Below are 25,864 nucleotides of genomic sequence, written 5' to 3'. Positions count from 1 at the left end.
AAAGCGGCCATTGGTTTTCTACTTCTCCTGCAAATGAGGTCAGGAATAGAAGCAACTAGACACCTCAAAAACATGAGAAGTCTGACATGAAATGGCCCTCAGAAAAGTTGGACAGTGGATAACAGACACCAAAAGGTCATAGATATTTGGTGTAGAATCGGGTCATTTGTAAGAACCCATGCATGTCAAGCCAACAGGAAAAAAAAAATTGGGGAAGTTTGCTCATAACTTTGGAGAACCTATTAATGATGTATGCAGTACCCTTGACACTCACACAATTGATCCAAAGGGTGAACCTTCAATTCTGGTGTCACTATGGTGACACACATCAATAGAAAGAAAGAAGAAAATGATTTTTTCTACATTTTAAATAGCAAGAATGAAACATATTTTATGTGCCAAGCACTGTGCTAGGCTCTAGAGATACGAATATTAGTAAGTAAGAAGGAGTCTCCACTCTTAGTTTCCATTCTGGTGGCCTTCCTTGGCAAATGCTTAGTCAGGGCAGAAAATGCAGCACAGTCAAAATGGGCAAAAATAGATAAAAGCATCAGAAAGCAGACTACTGAAAAATATGGATCCTATAAAGGTCCACGCCCTGAATCAAATATAGTTCAAGGAATACTAGCTTCAGAGTAAAGTAAAACTGCTCTCTCAGAAGCAGAAATGTTTTTTATGTAAAGGAAATTATCTACGTGGAAAGTTGTTTTTTAAGTGACACAAATGTTTTTTAATGTAAGGAAAATCATGCACATCTTGTTGGTGACAGAAATTATTTGGCATTTCAATAACAGAAACATTGGAATATATAACATTCTTTTCCTGTATAATGTAACAATGCAAATATTGCAATTCCCTGTATGAAGTACCACAGATGTTCTACAGCCCATTCCAAAGAGCAGAGCCAGCAATACCAATGAGTTCAAGTCTTTGAGGTTAGCCTTCTGAGCAGTCTTGCCTTGATATCCAGGGCACAGGAGAGGGAAATAAGAAAATTAAGGAAAGATGGTAGGCTTTCTTCCTTTCTCCTTGCTCTTCAGAAGTGGTCCCCCTCTCCCACCAAGGTCCCATTGAACTTAAGTACTCAGGAAGAAAGCCCTGGGAAAGCAAACACAGCCACAGTCTTTCTGCACCTCCATCTCACCACGAGTCAGGGACATAGAATCCTGATGTTGTGACATTCTGTACTCCCATCTCATTGTCATTGCTCTTCCTATTCCAAAGATACTTTGCTTTCATTCTATTTCTACACTGAAAAGCATGTAACATTTATTACTGGGATTCACAGGAAAATAAGACTTGATAGGCAACGTTTTACCTAATGGCAAACTCTACCAGAACACAGTTTCTAAATTATAGGAGATATCTATAATCATCTCAGCACGATGAAGAATGAATCTTTCAATAACGGATTTGATATGAAGGCATTTGCCTAGATGCATATGCAGAAAATACAGTAGTTCTCGTAATATTCCCTTTGGAAGGAACATATGGGTTAACTAATCATGTTAGCATTTGCAATGTATAACAAGAATTAAAATCTGTTAAGAGTGTGGTAAAAGGTAAACTGATAATAAGAAGCAAAAATTGCTTATTTAGATCAAGAGTAAATTTTACAATGAGAATATAAACTAGCCTCCCAAGTCAATAATAAAATTATATTATTGTAAATACAATAATCTCTCCTTAGCTACAGTTTTGCTTTCTACAGCTTCACTTACCTATGGACAATTGCAGTCCAAAAATATTGAATGCAAAATTCTAGAAATGAACAATTCATAATTAAAAAATTTTTCTGTTTATCTATTATTTTTCTATTTTATTATTAGTTATTGTTAACCTCTTATTGTATCTAATTTATAAATTAAACTTTATCACTAGTATGTATGTATAGAAAAAAAAGTGCAGTTTATATAGGGTTTGATGTTACTTGCAGTTTCAGTCATCCACTGGGGGTCTTGGAACATTGACCCCAAAGATAAAGGGGGACTAGTGTATTTAAGAACAGCTAGGCATGGTCATCATGAATATTCAGCAATGATAATCTGCCACTGAGGGAACAAAGGTGGGGCGACAAATGCTATGTCCTGGTCCACTTTCATCAATTTTAGGATTATATGAGTTTTAAAAATGGTATTTCCCTTTGTTCACATTTAAACAAAGCCAGCAGCCAAATTCTAGGGTTTATTATTATTATTATTAAGAACTTGAAATGCTCAGATATTCTCCCAGGGGGTGCATATAGGCTGCAACGTTGTTACACCCAATCCAACAAAACATAGCTCTCCCCTGACGGTAATAGCAGCTTAGGAGTCTATGCTGTGATAACAGAAGGACAGGATCTTTTCTCAGAAAAGCATAAACATAGAGATTACTTGTATTTCAATGGACTTACAATACAGTGGAAGTGAATTTTTATTACCTTGGCTCCTTTGTGGTTGTATGTAAAAAGTAAAACAAATTTTTTAAAAATGTAATATTATACATTGTTTCCAAAGCTTTTTGATTTTCTTTAAGCTTCCCCACGTCCTTTCTTTAAATTGCTTTCTCCTATCCATTTTCTTATCCATTTCACTCAAAACCATTGTCAACCAAGTGCTCCTGGAATGATAATATAACTTCTGATAATGGCAGACAGTGGGCATATGTCTGCTGTACAGTGTTTCTTTTTAAGTAAACTTTTATTTTGTAACAATTTTAGATTTACCAAAAAGTTGAAAAGGTACTACCCAGAGTTCTCATACTCTCACCCAGTTTCACCTATTGTTAACATCTTACATTACCATAGTACATTTATTAAAACTAAGAAACCAACATTGGCATATAACTATAAACTAAACTCCAGACTTTATTTGAATTTCACAGCTTTCCCCAATAATGTCCTCTTTCTGATTCAGGGTCCAATCCAGTGTACCACATTGCATTTAGTTGTTATGTCTCCTTAATGTCCTCTGGTTGTGACAATTTCTCAGTCTTCCCTTGTTTTTCATGACCTTGACAATTTTGAAGAGCTTGGCCGGGTATTTTATAGAGTGTCCCTCAGTTTCGGTTTGTCTTATGTTTTTCTCATGATGAGCTGGGGTTTATCGGTTTTCGGAAAGAATGCCAGAGATGAAGTGTCCTTCTCCTCTCATACATCAGAGGGATATGACATGCATATGACATCACCAGTGATGTTAACCTTCATCACTTGGATGAAGTGGCGTGTGCCAGCTTTCTTCATTGTAAGGTTACTGTTTTTCCCTTCCCACACTCTATTCTTTGGAAATGAGACATTGAGCCCAGCCCACACTCAAGGGGTGAAGGGGGTGATTTGCTTTTAAGATAACTTTTACACAAAATGTGAATGTATAATAAAGCTCCTGTCTTCCATACAAATTCAGTTCAATAAACTTTTAGGTTATCAGGAAGAGAAATATTTTGGAGATTTGTAGTGCAACAATTGTAATCTCTAGAAGTATCTGTGTGTATTACCATCATATGGAAAGACACAAACCTTAATCCTTACAATGATTATAGATACTCAGAGTCTAAGAGATGGTTATCTTTACCTTACCTGAGCTGTCATTAAAACGACTGCTTATTTTTCTAAGCTCTTTTTAACATCTGATGAAATCCCTGGATGAATTTTCTTCTGAGACTGAACATGCTACAATGCGCATTATATGCAAGCTAAAAATTCATCTTCATGTAGCTGTACTATGGGGTCACACAACATTTAAATGCACATTGCCAAGAATACTGTTTGCAGAATCATAAATGCACAAATGAATTATTCTTTCAATGGTCATGTGATTATACATTTTCTCAAAGGCTTTCAACTTTGTAAACAGCTTACTACCTTACATGTAAGGGCATTTCAGTTTATCATTTTCATTAGAATCTCTAGTGTCATGGTATCTTTTTACATTTTGTTATTTTCAATTAGATTTTTTGTTTTTTCATTCTACTGGCTTTCCTTAAAATTTTTTCCTTAAATTTTGCTTAACATTTTATTTGGCATACTTACATAGCAGGCAACAAGATGTAAATATGTTCTTTTCAATTTAGAGAAATTAAGTGTTGCGGATCTGTAATTAAGGTCTTGATTAGTTACACTTTCTTAATTTGGTGATTCACATCTCTCTTTGTCCTGATCAAATTATGTCATCATAAAGAGTTGTAGTAGTTAGAAATGCCTGTCAAGGCCAGGCATGGTGGCTCATGCCTATAATCCCAGCACTTTGGGAAGCTGAGGCAGGAGGATCGCTCAATCTCAGGAGTTTAAGACCAGCCTGGGCAACATGGTGCAACCCGGTCTCTAAAAATATAAAAAATTAGCCGGTGTGGTGGTGCGTGCCTGTAGTTCCAGCTGTTTGGGGGTGCTGAGGCAGAAGGATTGCTTGAGCCTGGGAGGTTGGGACTGCAGTGAGCTGTGATTGTGCCACTGCACTCCAACCTGGGTGACAAAGTGAGAGCCTGTCTCAGAAAAGAAAAGAAAAGAAAAAGAAATGCTAAATGCCTAACAAGATTATTTTCTTCTAAGATTTTATTTACTTCTTTTACTTTTCTTTTCTTTTTTTTTCTTTTTCTTTTTTTTTTTTCCTTTGACAAAATCTCACTCTGTTGCCCCCAGGCTGGAGTGCGGTGGTGAAGTCCAGCCTGGGCTCACTGCGGCTTTGACCTCCTAGGCTCAAGTGACCCTCCCACTTCTGCCTCCCAAGTAGCTAGGTCTTCTGGTGCACACACCACCAAGCCCAGTACATCTTTTTTTTTCTTTTTTTGTAGAGACAGGGTCTTGCTGTGCTGCCCAGGCTGGTCTTAAACTCCTGGCCTCAAGCCATCCTCCCTCCTAAGCCTCCCAAAGTGCTAGGATTATAAGCACAAGCCACTGTACCTGGCCTACTTACTTCTTTTTGTTCAACATTCACTGATATTTTAGGAGAATGTGCTAGGTTCTGTGGAAAAAACAATGCCAGGAACATACTTACTAGTAGAGATGCTCCAATATATACAAAATTTATTATACTGTGAAATAGAAAACATTGACAAAAAAGAGGTACAAATAAAATGTATCAAAAATATAAAGTAGTAAGAAGCCACTAAAGGTTTTTAAGCAGGCAAATGACAAGACCAGAGCTGTACTTTAGAAAAATTAATCCTGCAGCACTGTGTTGGGTAGATTATGGTGGTAGAAGAGAAGGCAAGGAGGATGGAAAGAGGAGAGAGGAAAAAGAGGCGAATGAAAAACTATTAATATTAAAGAAGTAACGTGAAGTAGGGTATTGGCAGTAGAAACAGGTAAAAGATCTGGATCTAAGAAATAAGGCTATGGTGAAACTAATAGGTCATGGCTACCAATTGAATATGAGGAATGAGGGATGGGAAAGATTCAAATGAAACACTGATACTTCAAGAAAGAAAATGTTGTGCCACTAATAAAAATGTAGAAGGAGCATTTTCTATTCTTATTTATTTATATTTCTTTTCAATATTTTTTACAACGTGTTTTATATGCATTGAGAGCTAGCCCATTGCATTAGAAGATTTCTTATGTTTCTCTTATGATTCACTAGTTACAGCAGCCTCTATTCCTTTCTGGAATAAGTTGCAGTATAAATAAATGAATATGCATTCATTCTGTTTCATTACATAATTGTGCTTCTCTCTCAGCAAATGTCATCTCAAGGTAATAATGTCATGGCGTCTGTTCATAACTACAATCCAGGTTGTTTTTTTAAGGGATGTTTTTAAGCTATATTGTGTTTGTTATACATTTTATGACATTTGTTATATTTCTTGGCAATAAGTAGTAGCTTTTACAGAAAGAAACTTTCTCATTTTAATTTGGGATCAGGTAAACTAATAATCTATTTTCCCTTAAGTAGGTATTCATGCCATTTTATAGTAAACAAACCATTGTTAATACTTATCCCTTCAGAATCAAATTGCTCCTCATTCTTTGTTAACATGATATAAACTTTTTAGTAACAATTATAACAACAACAATCACAGCCAATAATTACTAAACATTTATTATATTTAAGGCATTGTTCTAAGTGCCATTTACATATAATCCTCATAACTCTTTGAAGTAGGTACTATTAGAATCTAATGTCACAGATGAGACAGAGAAAGTAAGTAACTTGCACACTGTCACACAGCTAGTAACTGTTGGAACCAGAACTGAACTCATGCAGTCTGGTTCCAGAGTCCACGTTCCTGGCAACTGTGTCCTCAAACACTTTGGCCATACGTAAGACAGTTGCGTTAGACCAGCCTTGTACTTAAGAGAGTGCATTTCTCTGCTATCTAACTAAAAATTTGCCTTAAGTGGGGTCTATTTTAATAGAGAAAAGGATAAACTTCTCATGCCCATTTGGTATTCTCAGAAGACTTAATCATCAAGAGTCTGCAAAAGTATAATTCCCTACACACCAAAACATTTGATTGGTAATTTAAAAATACTCACTTCCTGTAGATAGTTGTAGGAAAGAAGAGTTATTTGTATTTAAGCTGAAAGTAGTAAAAGAAAAAAAAGGATAATGAATAAAGTTGAGTTGATTTTCAGTCAGTAAAGCCAATCAATTTCAGTCAATAAAGTCAGATGTCTGTTCATTATAACAGTGAAGTGGAATTCAAGGGAGGGTGTGAGTCCATTGCTGGGAGTGAGGTGCTTATGGGCAAGAAAAGGAAGCTTTATGGAGACAGTGATGTTTACAAAGGTTTTCTGAAGAGGAGGTGTTGACAGCTCTCCTCATGGATGCCTATAAGAAACGTAAATCTTTTATGTAATTCCAAAATCTGAAAGGACTGAATTATTTCCGAAGATACTGAAGTCTAAAAGTACATTTCATCGAAAACTAATTTGCCAAATGCCTTTATGGAAAATATCTTCATAGATCACATACACTGAAAAGATTACCTAACATTATCTCAAAAATTCATCAAATGCATGGGCCCTGAATCATGGAATCATCATCCTTTATGCTGTTTAGTTACCTTGTGCACTTTCATGAGTTTGAACCACAAAACCAAGCAAGCCTCACACACACACACACACACACACTCTCTCTCTCTCTCTCACACACACTTTATCTTTCTGCATCTTAAGCAGTATTAAGACATCTAAGACAAAATGATTTTCCCAGAGGAACAGTATAAGATTAAAATTTTTAATCCTATTTTTATTTTCAATTTAAAATATCCCCCCATACGAAATTAAGTACGTCTGACATGGTATCCTCCTGTTTGCCAAAAGCTAAATGACTTTAAATGCAAATCATATTTTATTGAGAAACTCACAAATATATATACTATATTTGTCACAAATATACATATGTGTGACAAAAAATAAATTTCTCTGCCTTTTAAATCTTAAGGTAGTATAGGCAGGAGAAAAAAAGCACTGCTTTTGCTATTTCTTGTCTAGAATCAATCTTATTTTGAGGCTTCTAATACTTTGAAGTTTTATACAAACACTGCACCATTTTGAAACTAGATTTTCTGGCTGGGCACAGTGGCTAACACCTGTAATCCCAGCACTTTGAGGCTGAGATGGGAGGATCCCTTGAGCCCAGGATTTTAAGACCAGCCTGAGAAACATAATGAGACCTCATGTCTACCTAAATAAATAAATAAATAAGCCAGGCTTGCTGGTACATGCCTCTAGTCTCGGCTACCTGGGAGGCTGAGGTAGTAGGATTGCTTGAGCCCAGGAGGTCAAGGCTGCAGTGAGCCATGTTTGTGCGACTGCACTCCAGTCCGGGTAACAGAGCAAGACCTTGTCTCAAAAAAAAAAAAAAAAAAAAAAAATGCACTCCAGCCTGGGTGACAGAGTAAGAACTTGTCTCAACAACAACAACAACAACAACAACAACAACAACAGTCCAGGTGCGGTTGTTCACGCCTATAATCCCAGCTCTTTGGGAGGCCAAGGTGGGTGGATCACCTGAGGTCAGGAGTTCGAGACCAGCCTGGCCAACATGGTGAAACTTCGTCTCTACTAAAAATACAAAAAATAGCCAGGCGTGGTGGTGGGAGCCTGTAATCTGAGCTACTCGGGAAGTTGAGGCAGGAGAATTGCTTGAACCTGGGAAGTGGAGGTTGCAGTGAGCCAAGATCGTACCATTGAACTCCAGCCTGGGTAACAACAGTGAAACTTCATCTCAAAAAAAGAAAAAAACAAAAACAAAAACAAAACAAAACAAAAAAAAGGAAAAGAAAAGGAGAGTAGATTTTTCATCTCAAGCTGCTGAAAGATTTTATCCCAAGATAGTATTCTCTAGGTCCCCAAACCTGCCATTGTCCACTTTTCTCAAAGAAAGGGGTATGAAGATATGACACACTGGAGGCATGTATATTTTAGAAATTGCTTCAAAATTGGCGGAATCAAGAAGAATTATATAACCAGTGAAGTGTCTCTTAGAGTCTTGTCGTAGGACACAGTGGATCTCAAAAGCTGGTCCCTGCCTTGCTCAGGAACTTAGAAATGAAAATTCGGACACTCTAGACCTTCTGAATCAGAAAGTCTCTTGGAGTAGAGCCCAACAGTCTCTGGTTTATCCACCCTTCTGGCTGATTCTGATAGTGCTGAAGTTTTAGAATCATGCCACTAAAATTTTGGAATTACTAGAGTCACCTGGGAGGTGGGTGGGCTTACTGCAGATTAAAGAGTCCTACTCCACACCAAAATCTCTAAGGGTGAAACCCAGAAATCTCTGATTTCAACAAGCTTTTCAAGTGATTCTTATGCACACTGAAGCAGTAGATTCATCAATTAATCAATCTGTGATGGGAAGGAAGCAGTCTCAAACAACTTTCTCTGGAGGCAGTTTCACGGGGTGGAAAGAGCACTGGCTTTAGAGTCATCCTGACTTGGGTTTGAATTCCAGCTATGTCTCATTACTGCTTATGTGACCTTCAACCAATTGTGCCAACTCTGTTAGTCTCATCTTTCTTATCTATACAACGGGCATAATAATACTTAGCTTATTCCATTCTGAGAGGACCCAATAAAATGGGGTATCTACTCAGTATAACATCTTTTACACTCAAACACCATTCATCTCTTTTACACTTTCCTAGCCCATTCCTGTCACAGTGCCTGGCACTTTGCTCAGTAAGTATTTGCTGAATAAACATAGAGTCCAGTACAACATTTTGGGGTTAGAGCCCTCCTTCCACTTCCTACTAGCTGTGAGACCATGAGCGTTCAAGTTACTTGACCTCTCTGTGCTTCAATTTCAGCATCTTTACAATAGGGATAATAATAGCCTTAACCTCTAGGCTTATAGTGAGGGTTAACTAAGTTAATAGTAAAGCACTTGAAAACAGTGTCTGGAACACTGTAATTCCCTATAAATGTTATTGAAAAACAAAAATTCATTACAAATATACTTCTAAACTTCAGAATGGCCTAATTCTCAAAGAAAGATATGCAATATATTTATTACTTTTCCCACAAAACATATTCATAAATAAAATACATTTATTACAATATTGCTGGTTCTGTGTGAGGTCTTGGGGACACGCAGCCTCTGTTCTCCTAGAGCACACAGTCCAGAGGGAGAGGAAGACATTAATCACATAATCATATAAATGAGTAGTACGTCATGACAAAATGAGAAACAGGTGCTGAAGGAAAGAACGGTTTATGTGGCTGGAGCTCAGGGAGCAAAGGGGAGAAAGAAGGAACAAGGTGAGATGTGGGGTGAGAGAAGTGAATGGAGGCCAGACAAGCAAGGCCAGCACATATTTTGGTCTATTTCCAGAAGCAACAGAAAGCCTTTGAAGAGTTGAAGCCAGAGGTGACATGTTCAGATCTGTGTTTCTGAGGGTATGGTAAATACTGAAGCAGGCCCAGAGCAGAAGATCAGTTAAAAGGTTTTCACAACAGTCTAGGGGAGAGATGACGGTAGGTAAGACTAGAGTGGAGGCAGTGGAAATGGAACCATTTAGAATTTTAGAACTATGTAAGAGTGGAGCCGGGCGCCGTGGCTCACGCCTGTAATCCCAGCACTTTGGGAGGCCAAGGCGGGCGCGGATCACGAGGTCAAGATATCAAGACCATGCTGGCTAACATGGTGAAACCCCGTCTCTACTAAAAATACAAAAAAAAATTAGCTGGGCGTGGCGGCGGGCGCCTGTAGTCCCAGCTACTCGGAGGCTGAGGCAGGAGAATGCCGTGAACCCGGGAGGCGGAGCTTGCAGTGAGCCGAGATGGCACCACTGCACTCCAACCTGGGCGACGAAGCGAGACTCCATCTCAAAAAAAAAAAAAAGAGTGGAAGTGGACAGGATTCAGGGATGAATTGGAAACAGAAGAGAAGGGAGCAGGAGGTGTAAAGTGTGACTATCATCCCCTAACTGCACTGGGAAACGACTGGATTGGAGGGAGAAGATAGTAAATGTGGCCCTAAGCATATTTAGTTTGATGTTGGGATGAGAGATGTCCAAATGGAGGTATCAAGAAGCAGTTGGATATATTGCTCTGGGGCTCAGTGTAGGGGTCTAGGCCAGAGAAACAAATCAGGGAGTCATAGGCTTATGGATGGCAACTACAGCCAGGAAAGCAGATGAAATTGCCTGGGGAGAAAACAGAGTGGGAGCTTAGGGAACCCCGATGCTGGATGATCAGTGGGAAGAAGATGAGCCTGCAGACGAGGCTCATGTGACAGGATTGTCTATGGAATATTAATTATTGTTTTTTATCACTCTTATTTTTCCCTTTTCTCTCATTTTAAACTGATAGCCTGGTTTTATTTTCCTGGCTTCAGGGGTCTTGGTAGGGCCTAAAGCAAAAGAATCCTGAAGGTAAACTTCTTGTAATTTTTGGTAAGTGTCAAGAAGTCACAGAGAAGCTCTAAGGCAGGTTGAACTGTGAAGATCCACGGGTGGCTCAAGCCCTCAATCTGAACATCCTGGGGCCTGTCAGAGTCCTTAGATGCAGCAGAACCTCTGGGCCTGAAGGCCCCAAGTAGATCTGGGTGAGTGTATTCTGCAGATAAAGAGAGTCTATGACCACTGGTCAGAGGGTTCTCTCAGTGCCCTGGTGATATGTATGGCTTGCAAATCTTTGCCCAGCTCTAGGATGGGAAGCTAAAAAATAACTGAAGTTAAAGTTCTCACCATGCTGGTGGGACAGTAACAAAAAGTCTGCACTTTGCTTTAAAAATTAGAATTAAAATGCCATTATTTTCAACAGTTCCATGATGTGCCATATGGATGTCTAAGGTGAAAGGAAACATGTGCCACTGGCTTTCATGGGAGCAAACTCATCAATAAAATTTTCATTACTGGCAGGGAGCGGTGGCTCACGCCTGTAATCCTAGCACTTTGGGAGGCTGAGGCAGGCAAATTGCCTGAGCACAGGAGTTCCAGACCAGCCTGGGCAACACGTTGAAACCTCATCTCTACTAAAATACAAAAAATTAGCCGGGCATGGCGGCGTGCACCTGTAGTCCCAGCTACTCAGGAGGCTGAGGCAGGAGAATTGCTTGAACTCAGGAGGCGGAGGTTGCATTGAGCCGAGATTGCGCCACTGCACTCTAGCCTGGGCGACAGAGCAAGACTGTGTCTCAAAAAAAAAAAAAAAAAAAAAAAGGAAAAAATTATCTTCACCAAGTGATGATCTAAATAAATTTTCATTAAATTGAAGTAAAATCAGAATTCCTTTTGGTACAGATAAAATATATTTAAACAATGTGGTAATATACCTACTCTTCAATTTTTCAATATTTTTCTACCTATGTTAATGTTCAGGCAACAAATTGACCATTACAAACCACATAAAAACATGTATACAGAGGCATACATTTTTCCATTTGCCTTAGGCTCCAATCTGAACCAGACAGCACTGGTTTTCATTTAACATTTTGATATTTTGTTCAATGTGAATTTTTTACATTAATTGGATTTTTAAAAACTTATTGCATTAAAATATTATTCACCTTGTTTACTGAGTTTGTGCGCCCCCTTAATTTTACATCCAAGGTGAATGCTTCACTCAATTCACTCCAGTTCTAGTTTTATTTGTTGAACATGTAACTATGGACTGAGAATCATCCCCACTATATGGAGAAGTAGCCAGAGGTGTAATAGAAAATCCAGGAGTATAGTGTCATCAGAGTATTTCCAAAAGAGAGACTCATAAAGGGTATCAAATGTTGCTGAGAAGTCAACTAAAGCTAAAACTAAAACATATACTTGTTGAGTGATCTGAAGGTCGTTGGGAACATATTGTGAAAAGCCTGAGTGTGGTGTTGGGGTGGAATTGGGCCAAAATGGATGAAAAGCAAGCAGGGAAATCAAAACTCTGACTATGGACAACTCTTCTGAGAAATCTGGCTCTGAAGAAGAGGACAGGGATAGATAAGGCAGTAGCTAGAGAGAGAAGTCAAGGGGGTGGGGAGGAGGGTTAATTGTATTTTTATGGGATCCAGATGTAAGGAAGAAACTTTAATATCCAAGAGGGAAACTAGGGTCAATAGTAGAGTCCTGAGAAGACTGAAAGGAGATGAGATCCTAGCCAGAGGGGAAAGGATCGGCATTCAACAGCAGGTAGAAAGTGTCCTGTATTGCAGCCTGTGAAAAGAGGGTAGGCATAGATGTAGGTGGTTTTTTATATTCGATAGCAACAAATCAAGGAAGCTCCTTCTGAAGCTCTCAATTTTTTCTTCTTAGAGGGAGACAAATCCCTGAAGATAGGTGGGTAGGAATTGGGCACTCATGTTTTCAGGCAGGGGAAAGGGTTTGAAAGCTGTAGTTAGGGACTTGAGTTTGGTAGGCAGAGCACTCATCAAAGCTCCTCTACCTTCTGAGTCAATAAACAATGGTACCTCTCCTCTATGGAATTCTGTACAGTTACATAAAACATGAGGAAGCACTCTAAAGAGGAAATGATCTCCAGGATATACTGTTAAGTGACAAAAACAAGATGTAGTCAGCTAGTATAATACCTTTTAGATAAGAAAAAGGGAAAATAAGAATATATCATGCTAGCTTATATTTTTACATGAAGAAACAGGAAAGAATACAGGCATTCCTCATTTCATAGCACATTGCTTTATTGTACTTTGCAGATATTGCATTTTTTACAAATGAAGGTTTGTGGCAACCCTGCCTCACCCAAATGTATTTGGTGTCATTTTTCAAGAGCATATGCTCACTTTGTGTCTCTGTGTCACATTTTGGTAATTCTCACAATATTTCAAAGTTTTTCATTATTATTGTATCTGTTATAATGATCTGTAATCAGTGATCTTTATGTTACTATTGTTTGGGGGAGCTGCATACCACACCCATATCAGACAGAACATTTAATAAATTGCCAGTCTTTTGACTGCTCCATTGACTGACCATTCTTCCTGCTCTTTCTCTCATCTTGGGCCTCTCTATGTGTTCAACACACAACAAACTAGGCCAATTAATAACCCTGCAATGGCATATAAGTGTTCACATCAAAGGAAGAGTCTCGTGTCCCTCACTTCAAAAAGCTAGAAATGATTAAGCTTAGTGAGGAAGGCATGTCCAAATCTAAGAGAGGCCAGAAGCTAGGCTTCTTGTACCAGTTAGCCAATTTGTGAATGCAAAGGAAAGGTTCTTAAAAATATTACTTCAGTAAACACATAAATGATAAGAAAGCAAAAAGCCTTATTGCTGATGTGGAGAAAGCTTTAGTGGTCTGGACAGAAGATCAAACCACCCTCAATATTCCCTTAAGCCAGAGCCTAATCCAGAGCAAGGTTCTAACTCTCTTTTGTTCTATTAAGGCTAAGAGAGGTGAGGAAGCTGCAGAAGAAAAGTTTGAAGCTAACCAAGGTTGGTTCATAAGGTTTACGGAAAGAAGCCATCTCCAAAATAGAAAAGTGCAACTGCTGAGGTAGAAGCTGCCTCAGGTGATCTGGAAGATCTAGCTAAGATAGTTGATGAAGGTGGTGACACTGAACAACAGATTTTCAATGTAGACCAAACAGCCTTCTATTGGAAGAAGGCGCCATCTAAGACTTTCATAGCTAGAGAGGAGAAGTCAATGCCTAATTTCAAAGCTTCAAAGGACAGGCTGGCTCTCCTCTTAGGGGATCCAGCTGGTGATAATGCTGGTGATAGTGCAACAGCTGAAGCCAATGCTTATTTGACATTCTGAAAATCCTGGGGTCTACAGAATTATCTCTGATGGAGATGTACAAGGAGATGAATGTTGTTTTCATACCTACTAACACAATATCCATTCTGCAGCCCATGGGTTGGGGAGTAATTTAGGCTTTTAAGTCTTATTATTTAAGAAATACATTTGGTAAGGCTATAGCTACCGCAGATAGTGATTTTTTTCTATGGATCTGGGCAAAGCAAATTGAAAACCTTCTGGAAAAGATTCATCATTCTAAATGACATTACGAACATTCATAATTCATGGGGAAGAAGTCAAAATATCAACATTAATAACAATTTGGAAGAATTTGATTCCAACTCTCATGGGTGACTTTGAGAGGCTCAAGACTTCATTAGAGGCAGTAACTGCAGATGTGGTGAAAATAACAAGAGAACTAGAATTAGAAGTGGAGCCTGAAGATGGGACTGAATGGCTGCAATCTCGTGATAAGACTTGAACAGATCAAGAGTCCCTTCTTATGGATGAGCAAAGAAAGTAGATTCTTGAATAGAAACTACTCCTGGTGTAGATGCTATGAACATTGTTAAATGACAACAAAAGATTTAGAGTATTACATAAACTTAGTTGATAAAGCAGTGGCAGGGTTTGAAAGGATTAACTATAATTTTGAAAGAAGTTCTAATGTGGGCAAAAGCATCAAACAGCATCACATGCTACAGAGAAATCTTTAGTGAAAGGAAGAGTCAAAGTGGCAAACTTCACTGTTATCTTATTTTAAGAAATTGCTACAGCCACCGACCTTCAACAACCACCACTGTGTTAGTCAGCAACCATCCACATCAAGGCAAGACCCTCCACCAGCAAAAAGATTAGGAGTCGCTGAAAGCTCAGATGTTTGTTAGGATATTTTAGCAATAAAGCATTTAAAAAATAATGTATGTGTATTGGTCTTAAAGACATAATGCTATTGCACACTTAATAGACTAAAGAATAGTGTAAACATAACTTTTAGATGTACTGGGAAACAAAATTTTGTGTGACTCACTTTATTGTGATACTTGCTTTATTGTGATTGCCTGAAACTGAACCCACAATATCTTCAAGATATACCTGTATATTTTACAAGCAATTTATAGGAAATGGTACTATAAAAAGAGGAGGATGAGAGGCCGGGCGCGGTGGCTCACGCCTGTAATCCCAGCACTTTGGGAGGCCGAGGCGGGCGGATCACAAGGTCAGGAGATCGAGACCATGGTGAAACCCCGTCTCTACTAAAAATAGAAAAAATTAGCCGGGCGCAGTGGTGGGTGCCTGTAGTCCCAGCTACTCGGGAGGCTGAGGCAGGAGAATGGCGGGAACCCGGGAGGCGGAGCTTGCAGTGAGCCGAGATTGCGCCACTGCACTCCAGCCTGGGCGACAGAGCGAGACTCCGTCTCAAAAAAAAAAAAAAAAGAGGAGGATGAGAAATAAGGTAAGTGGGACAGGTGGAAAAGCTACTCTCAATGTGTATCTTTTTATTTTTATTTTTACTTTTTGAATTATGTCAATGCATTGCCTATTAAAAAATAAAACTAAAAAATTAGAAAAATTAAGTTCCTATACATATAGGTATGCATAATTTACTCAGAATCTATTTCCAAGACAAGTCCAAGTTGTCAAGTACCCTGACAATGTTTTTAAATGACTGCCCCATCAGTAGGATTATAACATTTCTACATCTTCTGGAAGGGAAATGTTGAGTTTAAGGTGTCAACAGGGCCTGATGGTTGTTAGGAGGATCTGAGTCATAAGAAAAATTATTACTTTCACTCTCGAAGTGTTCTTTTACTCACTGTTTGGAGTAGACAGAAGTCTCCCAGGGTCTGCCTTTAATGCTCATTCCCCATCTACTTCTCCTCAGTTAGCAATCTCATTCACTCTCCCTATTTCACCTGGACTCCATAATCTATATTTCCAATCCTAATCTCTCTTCCAAATTCTAGACCTGAAATCCAAATGGCCAGACCAACACGGTATATCACTCAACGTCTCAACAGGAAGCAGAAGGCACATTTAAATTGGGATAATTCAGAGAGGGTTTGTTTGCAAAGAGTCTACTTACAAAGATTTAGGCGAGAGGAGAACCATGAGGGGCTACTGTGAGCTGGGCTTTTACTAGCCCTGAATCTGAAAGGATAAGAAGAGGGAGAAATTACCAGAACCAAGAAGGAGAGAAAGTTGGGAAGAGTAGGCTGCTTTGAGAGAACTGTGATTTCCTCTCAGGGGATGCAGCCAGCCTGACGGTGGTCTCGTTGGGAAGAAACCAGAGAAATAAATACCCCGGCTCCATTCTTACCCCTCCTTATTTCCTACTAGGCTCCCCATTAGCTAAACTCAAACAGAAGCCAGAGGCACAGGAGGCTATGGCTGTAGCCCTTCAGATCGGTACTCCTGAGGCCCAGGGCAGAGTGGGGAAGGATGGAAAGCAGATCTGGAGGGGAAAACTGAATATAGGTGACAAGCATGGTTTCACTGATGTCCTGCTAGCACCTTAAACTTAACATCTTCCTAACCAACCACAGTATCCTTTCTTCACTAACCCAACTGTCCTCCTGAGTTCCTTAGTTACCTTGGTTAAAGGCACCACTACCTTTCAGTGCCATCCTCAAGGCCACCTCCCCAGTCCTGCACATGCACACATGCACATACACACATCAAGTCTTTCTCTTCCCCTGGATCGTGAACCCCTGTAGGTAGGGCCCATGAGCCTGGACTCAGCAAATGTCTAATGAATTATAACAGATAACATTTATCAGGCACTGCTGTATCTGGCATAATGTTCAGTATTTCATTTGGATTGTCTTATTTCTTCTCTCAACCTAATAGCACCTACTCCATGAAGTAGGTCCTATTATTATCCCCATTTTACAGATTAATAAACTGAGGCTAGGAAAGATTAAATAACTCACCCAATGTCACATTCTCAAAAGAGGGTATCTGACATGGGAGCCTACCCTCCACCACTATGACCTTTGTATGTCCTCATTCAGGGTTGAATGAACCATACACTGTGATAGCACAGTGCTTTGCTTATTGAAAAAAAGAGTCAGATGTTGGTCAAACGATATAATTCAGAAAAAGCAAGGGTTGGAACTAGGGTTTGAACTTGTTGCTGAATTTTAAATGATACAGGGGGAAAAGAGGGCATGCCAGGCAAGAAGGCCAAGGAATAGCTAGCAGGGATTATAGTTTGTTTGTGGGCTTGTGTAGAAAAGGCCTTAACCACATCAGAGAATAAATATTCAGAACCAATGAGATAAAATTGAGGCCAGGCACAGTGGCTCACACCTGTAATCCCAACACTTTGGGAGGCCGAGGCAGGCGGATCACCTGAGGTCAGGAGTTCGAGACCAGCCTGACCAACATGGTGAAACCCTGTTTCTACTAAAAATACAAAAATTAGCTGGGCTTGGTGGCAGTCGCCTGTAATCCCAGCTACTTGAGAGGCTGAGGCAGGAGAATTGCTTGAACCCAGGTGGCAGAGGTTGCAGTGAGCCGAGACTCTGCCATTGTCCTCCAGCCTGGGCGACAAAAGCAAAACTCTGTCTTGGAAAAAAAAAATGTATATTGAGGAGGACATAAGGGAAAACAGATCACGGAGGGTCTTGAAGTCCATGAGCTGTTGAGCCTCCCTGTAGAGGAAAGTGAAAGTTGTGTTTAGGGTAGAATAATTTGCCATTTACAAAGTATATAAGATGGATTAAAAGTGGACGATTATGTGCCGCTAGAAGGACAAGCTGGAAAGTTGTTCTAATGGTCCAGAAACAAATCAGAGGAGGTCTGGATTAGAGTGAGGCAATGAAAATGAAGAATAAACATCAGATTCCAGAAATACTTCAAAGCAAAATTACCTACAGCACATACAGACTGATTGCCATGGGAATGAAAGAGGCTTGGACTTCGGTTAAGATGACTTCAATTTCTAGCCTTTGCTGGGTAGTCTGGCCATTATTGACTGAGAATTTGGAGTTAGATGGGAAAGAAAGGATTAGCAAAAGTTCAATTTTAGATATATTGAGTTTGAGGTGAGGGCCTAAGTGACCTGTTTGTCATTCCCAATTTTGTCAATTTAGAGATCTAGTCTTACTATACTAAAAGACGCAATAGTTGGGGGTCATATTATGGTTTTCCACATTTTTACCTTATACAAAACTTTTGTTTCTTAAGTTTTTGGCTTTTCAGTTCTTCTATTAATTTTCAGTACACATCTAGCCTCTGAATACATCCCTTCCTGCTGTGATGTGTGTGCTGGGGCAGGGAGCAGGGTAGAGCTTGGATATCATAACACACCAGGGTACTGAAGCCCTGTGATTCAGGACTAACATACTGTGCCTCTAATTGATAATATTTTCTGCTTCACAGTAGCTGAGCTGAATTGCACAGACTTGGAGAAGTAAATGGAACAAATGTTTTATGGAACACCAGGCAAACCATTTAAATCTATACTATGCTATGTTTTTTGCTTCCTTGTCGACGATGGAATGTAAGTGGTGTCTGGGAGCTACAGTGATTTCCTTTCATGTTTGCAAATAATACCACAAATGATATTACATCCTTGCTCTGACTTATAAGAGACCTAACAGGCTGAGTTGACAAAACAGGAAAGTTAAATCATTTATAAGGATGTAAACAGCCAGATTTTCACCATCAACACTATCTTCAAAATGCTAGAATAAAAAAGGAGTTCATAGAAACCATAAATGTTGGCCTTTCGATCAGAGACAAAAATTGGAAGATAAAACCCCCTTTTTTTTTTTTTTTTTTTTTTTTACTAGAAAGAATACCTCTCTGGCTTGGTCTACAAAGTTTTGCCACCTTTAAAATATGTAGATGATCCCAAAGTTTAGAAAACCTTAAAAATTGGAATTACACATAAAAGAGCTTCTAGAGTTTGACCATGAAAATACTGTATAGTATTTACAGTTTACTTTAAAATTTTATCTAAAGAACAAAGACTAAATGTTTAGGTAGATATCTGCAGATACTTATGTTGTTTAAAACAGCAGTGTAAATAAAGGACTTAAGAGATGGCAGGAAAAGTTTTTACTGAGAAGTCATAAAAATAGGTAAAGAGGCCAGGTGCGGTGGCTCACGCCTGTAATCCCTGCACTTTGGGAGGCTAAAGCAGGGGGAATGTTTGAGCCTGGGAGTTTGAGACCAGCCTGGGCAGCATGGCAAGACCCTCTCTCTAAAAATATTAAAACTTAGCTGGGCATAGTGGCACGTACCTATAGTTCTAGATGCTTGGGAGGATGAGGTGGGAGGATCACTTTAACCTGGGAAGTGGAGGTTGCAGTGAGCTCTGATCTTGCCACTGCACTCCAGCCTAGGCAACAGAGCGAGACTGTCAAAAAAAAAAAGAAAAAAGAAAAAAGAAAAAAGAAAAAAGGGTAATGAGAAAGGAACTGCAGGTATATGTGACAAATTTATGCTATAAAATAGCATAGCATTTTTTTTTTTTAAATGTGGTACAATAACACCTTCACACATTACCGTGCCTTGGGACTCAGTATTTTTGTTCAGTTCTGGTTTATGCAGCAAAACTGTTCAAATAAAAAGGGTGGCTGTCCTAGTGTAATTAGTACTAGTATCCTCTTTCATTTGTGTCCAGATTTTGGTAAAAAGGAATTTGAGGAACAATAACAAAAACAAAACAAAAAATTTTAAGTGTCCAAATTTAGACAACATGTGGTCATCTGCACACAGGTATCGTGATGCAATATGCATGATTTTCAAAATCCAGTGCTTTATCAACTTTAGTTCATTCAAAAAGTATTCATTTTATATGTTATTTACCTCCTATCTACGAGGAATGATTGAGATACAAAGATGAAAGTATTGTTCCTGCCCACATGGAGTTTACATAATGCAATGTGAAAACTGCACCTGTAAACAATAAACACATTTTAGTCCTTTCCTGGGTAAAAACTATACAACTGTTAACTGAATGATTGGGTTAGCCTGACGATATAATGGTGACGGCACCTTGTTTTTGTTTTGTTTTGTTTTCGCTTTTAAAATGAAGGACTCTGGTATTTCACTCTTAAACAGTAATTTCTCTGTAGCTGTGGTTTTGAGATTCAGGGTTTTTCTATTTGTTAGGGAGAAAAAAGAGCCCTGAGCGAGTTTGATGCCAGATTGCCTGGATTCAAATTCTGACTGTGTCATGTCATAGACGACTGGTCTTGGGCTTCCTATTTATTCACCCTTTATTCCTCAGTGTCCTTATTTATAAAAATTAAGGCAATCGGTGTCTGCTTCATAGTTTTTTTTTCAGGATTAAAAGTGTTAACATATGAAAAGGATTTAAGAATAGCACCTGGCGCATGGTACACTTCTCATGCTTTAGCTATTACTATTTAAACATGTATGTTTATACATTGTCTTAGTGAGCTCTGGCTGCTATAACAAAACGCCATACACTGGTTACCTTAAACAGACGTTTATTGTTTATAGTTATGGAGGCTGGAAGTCCGAGACCGGGGTGGAGACAGGGTTGGGCTTTATTTGTTTAGGCTAAACTAGAGAATGAAAACTGTTCTAAACAGTAAGGAGAAGGTATTAGATGTTACTTAGCATTTTGCTAAGAGTTATGAAAACGAAATGAAGGTGCTTGTTTAAAAGATGCTAGATTTTATCTGGCAAGAGCAGGCTTAAAACTTTTATTCAAAAGATCACAAAGAAGCTAAATATTTCTTAAATTGAAGAAATCAACTCAGGAGCAGGGTTACCTACAAGGTAAGTTTTTAATGCTGACAAACGTTTTGTTTTAAAGCAGATTCATTTTAGTATGTTTATTAAAGTGAATTTACTCTTATTTATTTTATGCTATTTTAATTATTTTCTCTACCACAGGAGGATAATACCCATAATTGTTCAGGGATCACCTCCGTGTAAGATTTCTGTTAGCTTATACCTTTGTTTCTTAAAACAATTTTCAACCCACTGAGAGGACACAGAGGACCTTGAAAGATGGACTGATTTCAGGGCTGTGGCAGGAAATTAAGAGGAGTCTGGGACATCTCGCTGTGCTGAAAAGCAAGATTCAGGAACAGGGGCAAGACACTGGTAAAGAAACAAAAAGAAAGAAAGAAAAAGGAGAGAAAGAAAATACAGCAAAATCTTGATAATTGTTTAATCTGGGTGACAGGTGTATGGGGTTCATTTCATTCTTTTCTTTTGTATTTGTTTGAATTTTTCAATTAGAAAATAAATGTTTACCTAATTTAGGACTTCTTTAAAGCAAAGCAACACAAAGTCATACATTCTCAATGAAAGTAGACAACACAGATAAACACAAAGCAGTGATAATTCTATCGCTCAGGAGATAATTACTCAACTACTGGTAAAAATTCGTAATGCTTTCCTGACATCATTCATTACATATACAATTTCTTAAAAAATGATTTCTTCTCTTTCAATTGCTCATATCTTTCCTGGCCTAAAAGCACTGCTTTGATTACGCTATTATTCTATTCTATAATGCACCAGGGCATTCCATAATTACCAAATACAGTCCAAGTTTCTTCCAACCTTCTTTTCATAATCCTTTCTGTGACCTTCTGTCTCCGTAGACGTCTCTGCTCCAGCCACACTGGATATCCTTGGATTCAATCCAGATTGGTTTCTGCACAAATGTCACAATTTATAATCTGAATGAACACTCAAGACCTTTAGAATAATGTATTTTGGGGTTTCAAAGTTTAGAATTATGTATACAACTAGCAACTTGTCCTAGCACAGAGTTTAATTTTTGTGAAAAGGCCAAGCTGTTACATAAGCATTTTGCCGAGATCCATGAAAAGAAATCAAGAGAATGCATTTCTGCCTCTAAGGGATGACATGAAAACTAAAAGAAGGTGGGAGAATGTCTCTACAGGTCACAATGCTTCCGCAGTATTTGTTTCTGCTCTGGTGGTGATGGAAGCAGCAACAGCATGCTTCCGGTTTAGCTGAGTACAGGCAGTATAAAGTCCCCAAAGGTCTGGGCATCACATTCTTCTAGAACTGGGAATTTTGGCCCCTTAAATAAGCTTGTTCTTTGTTCAACTATGCTGCATTCGCTGCACACTACTTTTACAACTAGGAAAGGTTGTAATTTTGGTTATAAAAATATAACTACATTGTTGTTTCTAAACTTCAACAAATCTATATGTCAATTGTTTATACTCTTGTTTTTCTACTCTTACGACTAGAAGGAATCTTATTCATGATAGAGGAGTATTTTTCTCATGTTTTTTACCAAACCTTTAAAAATCAGCCAACTTGACACATACATTCAAAACTGAATTCCTGATAATTTCCCAAGTCTTACTTCCTATTTATATTGGCTGTTGCTTTATTAATATTCTGTAAAACTTTGTTAAGATTCACGTTAAAACAACTTCCTTTTGATATAGATTAACCTCCTAGATCAAGATAAACATGGGCTAGAACCTCCTCTGCAAGCCACCTGAAACCTAGAAATCAGTTGAATCCCAAATCTCTCCAAAACCAACGTTGATGGAATTTCTGCTAATAGGTCTTTTTCTAGTAAGTTCAACAGGTGCATTTTTAGCTTCAGATAGGTAGCATGCTGCTTTGGTGTGATCATGTTTTTCCATCCCTGTTGATTTATCCTTCATCTTCTCTAAAGCCAGTTACACGAGGTAAACTCTAGTATCTTACCAGCATAAACTACCTCTAAGAAACAGAGAATTCCCTAGCCTGAGTATCTCATATCCAAAATAGTCTGATTTTAAAAGGTTAATCTATGTTAAACACATTGAACTAAGGCTTGGACGAGATTCAAGACTAGTAGATTTGGGAGTTTTATTTATTCAGCACACTATCTGTAAGACACAGGGCTAGGTAATGCGGGGACATGTAGAAGTGGAGGTATTGATTATTTTTCTTTTTCCTCTACCACCTGCTCTTCCCTCTCCTCCAACTCCTCCCTTTCACTCCACTTCCCCCTCTTTCTTGAACATAATGTTTTCAGTTTCATGTAACATATACATACTTAGTGAAAATACTACTACTAATACTACTAATAATAATTCACAGTGCAAAGGGCATTTTGTGAAAAAATATTTCTCCTTTTCAGTCTCCTAGTCACTTTGCCCAGAGACAACTACAGCCATTAGTTCTTATACATCCTTCAGAGGAACATGGGCATGTACATGCAAATATGTATATCCACTATTTTCCCCTTTTTATTCCAAATAAGAGCAAAAAGTTCTGTACCTTAAAAATATATTTTAGGAAATCTTTCCACATCAGCATGTGAAGCTCTACTTCATTCTACATATTAGTCCATTGAATGTATACATCACAGTGCATTTAACCAGCCTCTATTCTAGACATTCTCTACTACATGCAGTGCTACAATGTGCATGCTAGTATGTAAGTCTTTGAAAATTCCTAGTAGTGAAACTGCAATGAAAATTTAAAAATTTTAATGCTGGCATGTTGCCCACCAAAGAACTATACTGATTTATAGTCTCATTTCAGCAACATATTGTCAAACTTTTTGATCCTTGCTAATATGTTAGGTAAAAAATGGAATTTTATTATTATTTTAAAATGAGGCTTTTTTATATGTTTAAAATCAGTTTTTTTCTGTAATCTCATTTAGCCTGTTTTTCCACTGGATTTTTTTTTTGTTTTGCTTGCTTATTGATTTATAAGGGTTCCTTGTATAAGAAGAAAATTGCCTCTGTCAACAAATATTATAAATATTTGTTCCAAGATTGTCATTTTTACTTATTTATTTCATAGGTCCAAGAAATAAAATGTATGTCACTTATTACCATAAACTTTGTTTATGGTAATTATTTGGCCACATATACATTTAAATTTTTTGTAATCAAATTTAATAAACTTTCCTTAAGATTATCCTGGTTCTGTATCTTGATCAGAAAGACTTCCTTCCTCCAATATTACAAATTAATTTTATCATCTTTTTTCTAGTACTCTTTGGGTTTTTTATATTTAAATATTTGATCATCTAAAATTTATTTTTAAGTAAGAAATATGGTAGGAATCAAGGATCAACATTTTTTTTCATGGCTAACCAGGTGTTCTGTAATCATTCAATCCATTATTTCTTCATTTCAAAACTCATTTAAAACATTTTAAAATACTATTCATTTTAAAAACTCTCTCCATTGGTATATATATCTACATATACATCTTATGTAGTAAAGTGTATAATCTTAAGTGTACAACCAGATTAATTTCCACATACGTTTATACATCTGTAAAACACACCCAGATCAGATATAGAACACTGTCAGAACCCTAGGAAGGTCCCTTGTGCCCCCTTCAATCAATACTCCGTCAAAGGAAATCATTACTCTGACCTGAATCACCATTTACTAGCTTTGCCCATTCTTGAAATTCATATCCATGGAATCACATAGTGATCTTTGTTTCAGGTTTCTTTTGCTTAAAAATTATGCCTGTGATAGTTATCTTTTTGTTTTGAAACAGGGTCTCACTCTGTAACCTAGGCTGCAGTGCAGTGGCGTGATCATGGCTCACTGGAGCCTCAACCTCCTGGGCTCAGGTGATCCGCCCATCTCATCCTCCCAAGTAGCTGAGACTACAGGCACGCCCCACAATACCCGGCAAATTTTTTTGTATTTTTGTAGAGATTGGGTTTTACCAGGTTGCCCAGTCTGGTCTCGAATTCTTGGGCTCAAGTGATCTGCCTGCCTTGGCCCCCCACCGTGCTAGGATATTTGTCCATTTTATTACGTGCAGATTAATTTTTTCTTACCTTACTGTGTGGTATAGTATATACTATTGTAAGAATATCCCAAGATTTATTTAACCATTCTAGTCATAATGAACACTTGGACTGCTTCCAGGTTCAGGCTATTATAATTCTCGTATAGATGTTTTAGAGGATCTACGTATTCATTGTTGCTGGATAGATACCCAGGAATAGAATTGATGGGTCATAGAGTACACATATGCTAACTTTAGTAGAATCCACCAGTTTACCAAAGTGGTTGAACCATGTTATATTCTTACTGTATGGGATTTTCCAAGTCTACATTTTTTGCTAACACTTAACAGGGTCAGTCCTTTTAATTGTAACCATTTTGATGCAGTTGTAATGGTGATCATTGTTTCTTAACCTGGGTATTTTGACAATACAATTACCATGATAGAGGAAAGAAAGCTAAATGAGAAGCAAAAACATCTGAATTCAAGTTTTGATTCACAATTAATATTGAGAAACCTGTGACTATAGTAAACTTTCTGACCCATTACAAGTAGGCATATAATGATTACCTCATAGGATTATAGATTGAATTATTTAAAAATCATGAAGTTTCAATTACCTAGTACAGCTAAAATGTCTTAAAATACTTGTGTAAACAAGTATTTATTGAGATCCTTGTATGATCTAGGAACTCTTCTAGACATCAGGAACAAATCAGTGAACAAAACACAGACCCCTTCCGTCTTGAAACTTACATTCTAGAGTAGAAACAGACAAAATAATAGTTGTAGTGTGTCCAGAATTGGTGGGTTCTTGGTCTCACTGACTTCAAGAATGAAGCCACAGACCCTCGCCGTGAGTGTTACACTTCTTAATGATGGTGTGTCCGGAGTTTGTTCCTTCAGACGTTCAGATGTGTCTGGAGCTTCTTCTTTCTGGTAGGTTCATGGTTTTGCTGTCAGGAGCAAAGCTAGAGACCTTCCTGGTGAGTGTTACAGCTCTTAAAGGCAGCGCATCTG

This window comes from Chlorocebus sabaeus, chromosome 20 (assembly GCF_047675955.1).
Source record: "Chlorocebus sabaeus isolate Y175 chromosome 20, mChlSab1.0.hap1, whole genome shotgun sequence".
Lineage (NCBI taxonomy): Eukaryota > Metazoa > Chordata > Mammalia > Primates > Cercopithecidae > Chlorocebus > Chlorocebus sabaeus.
The sequence above is the reverse complement of the archived record's forward strand: the minus strand, read 5'-3'. Positions refer to the sequence as shown.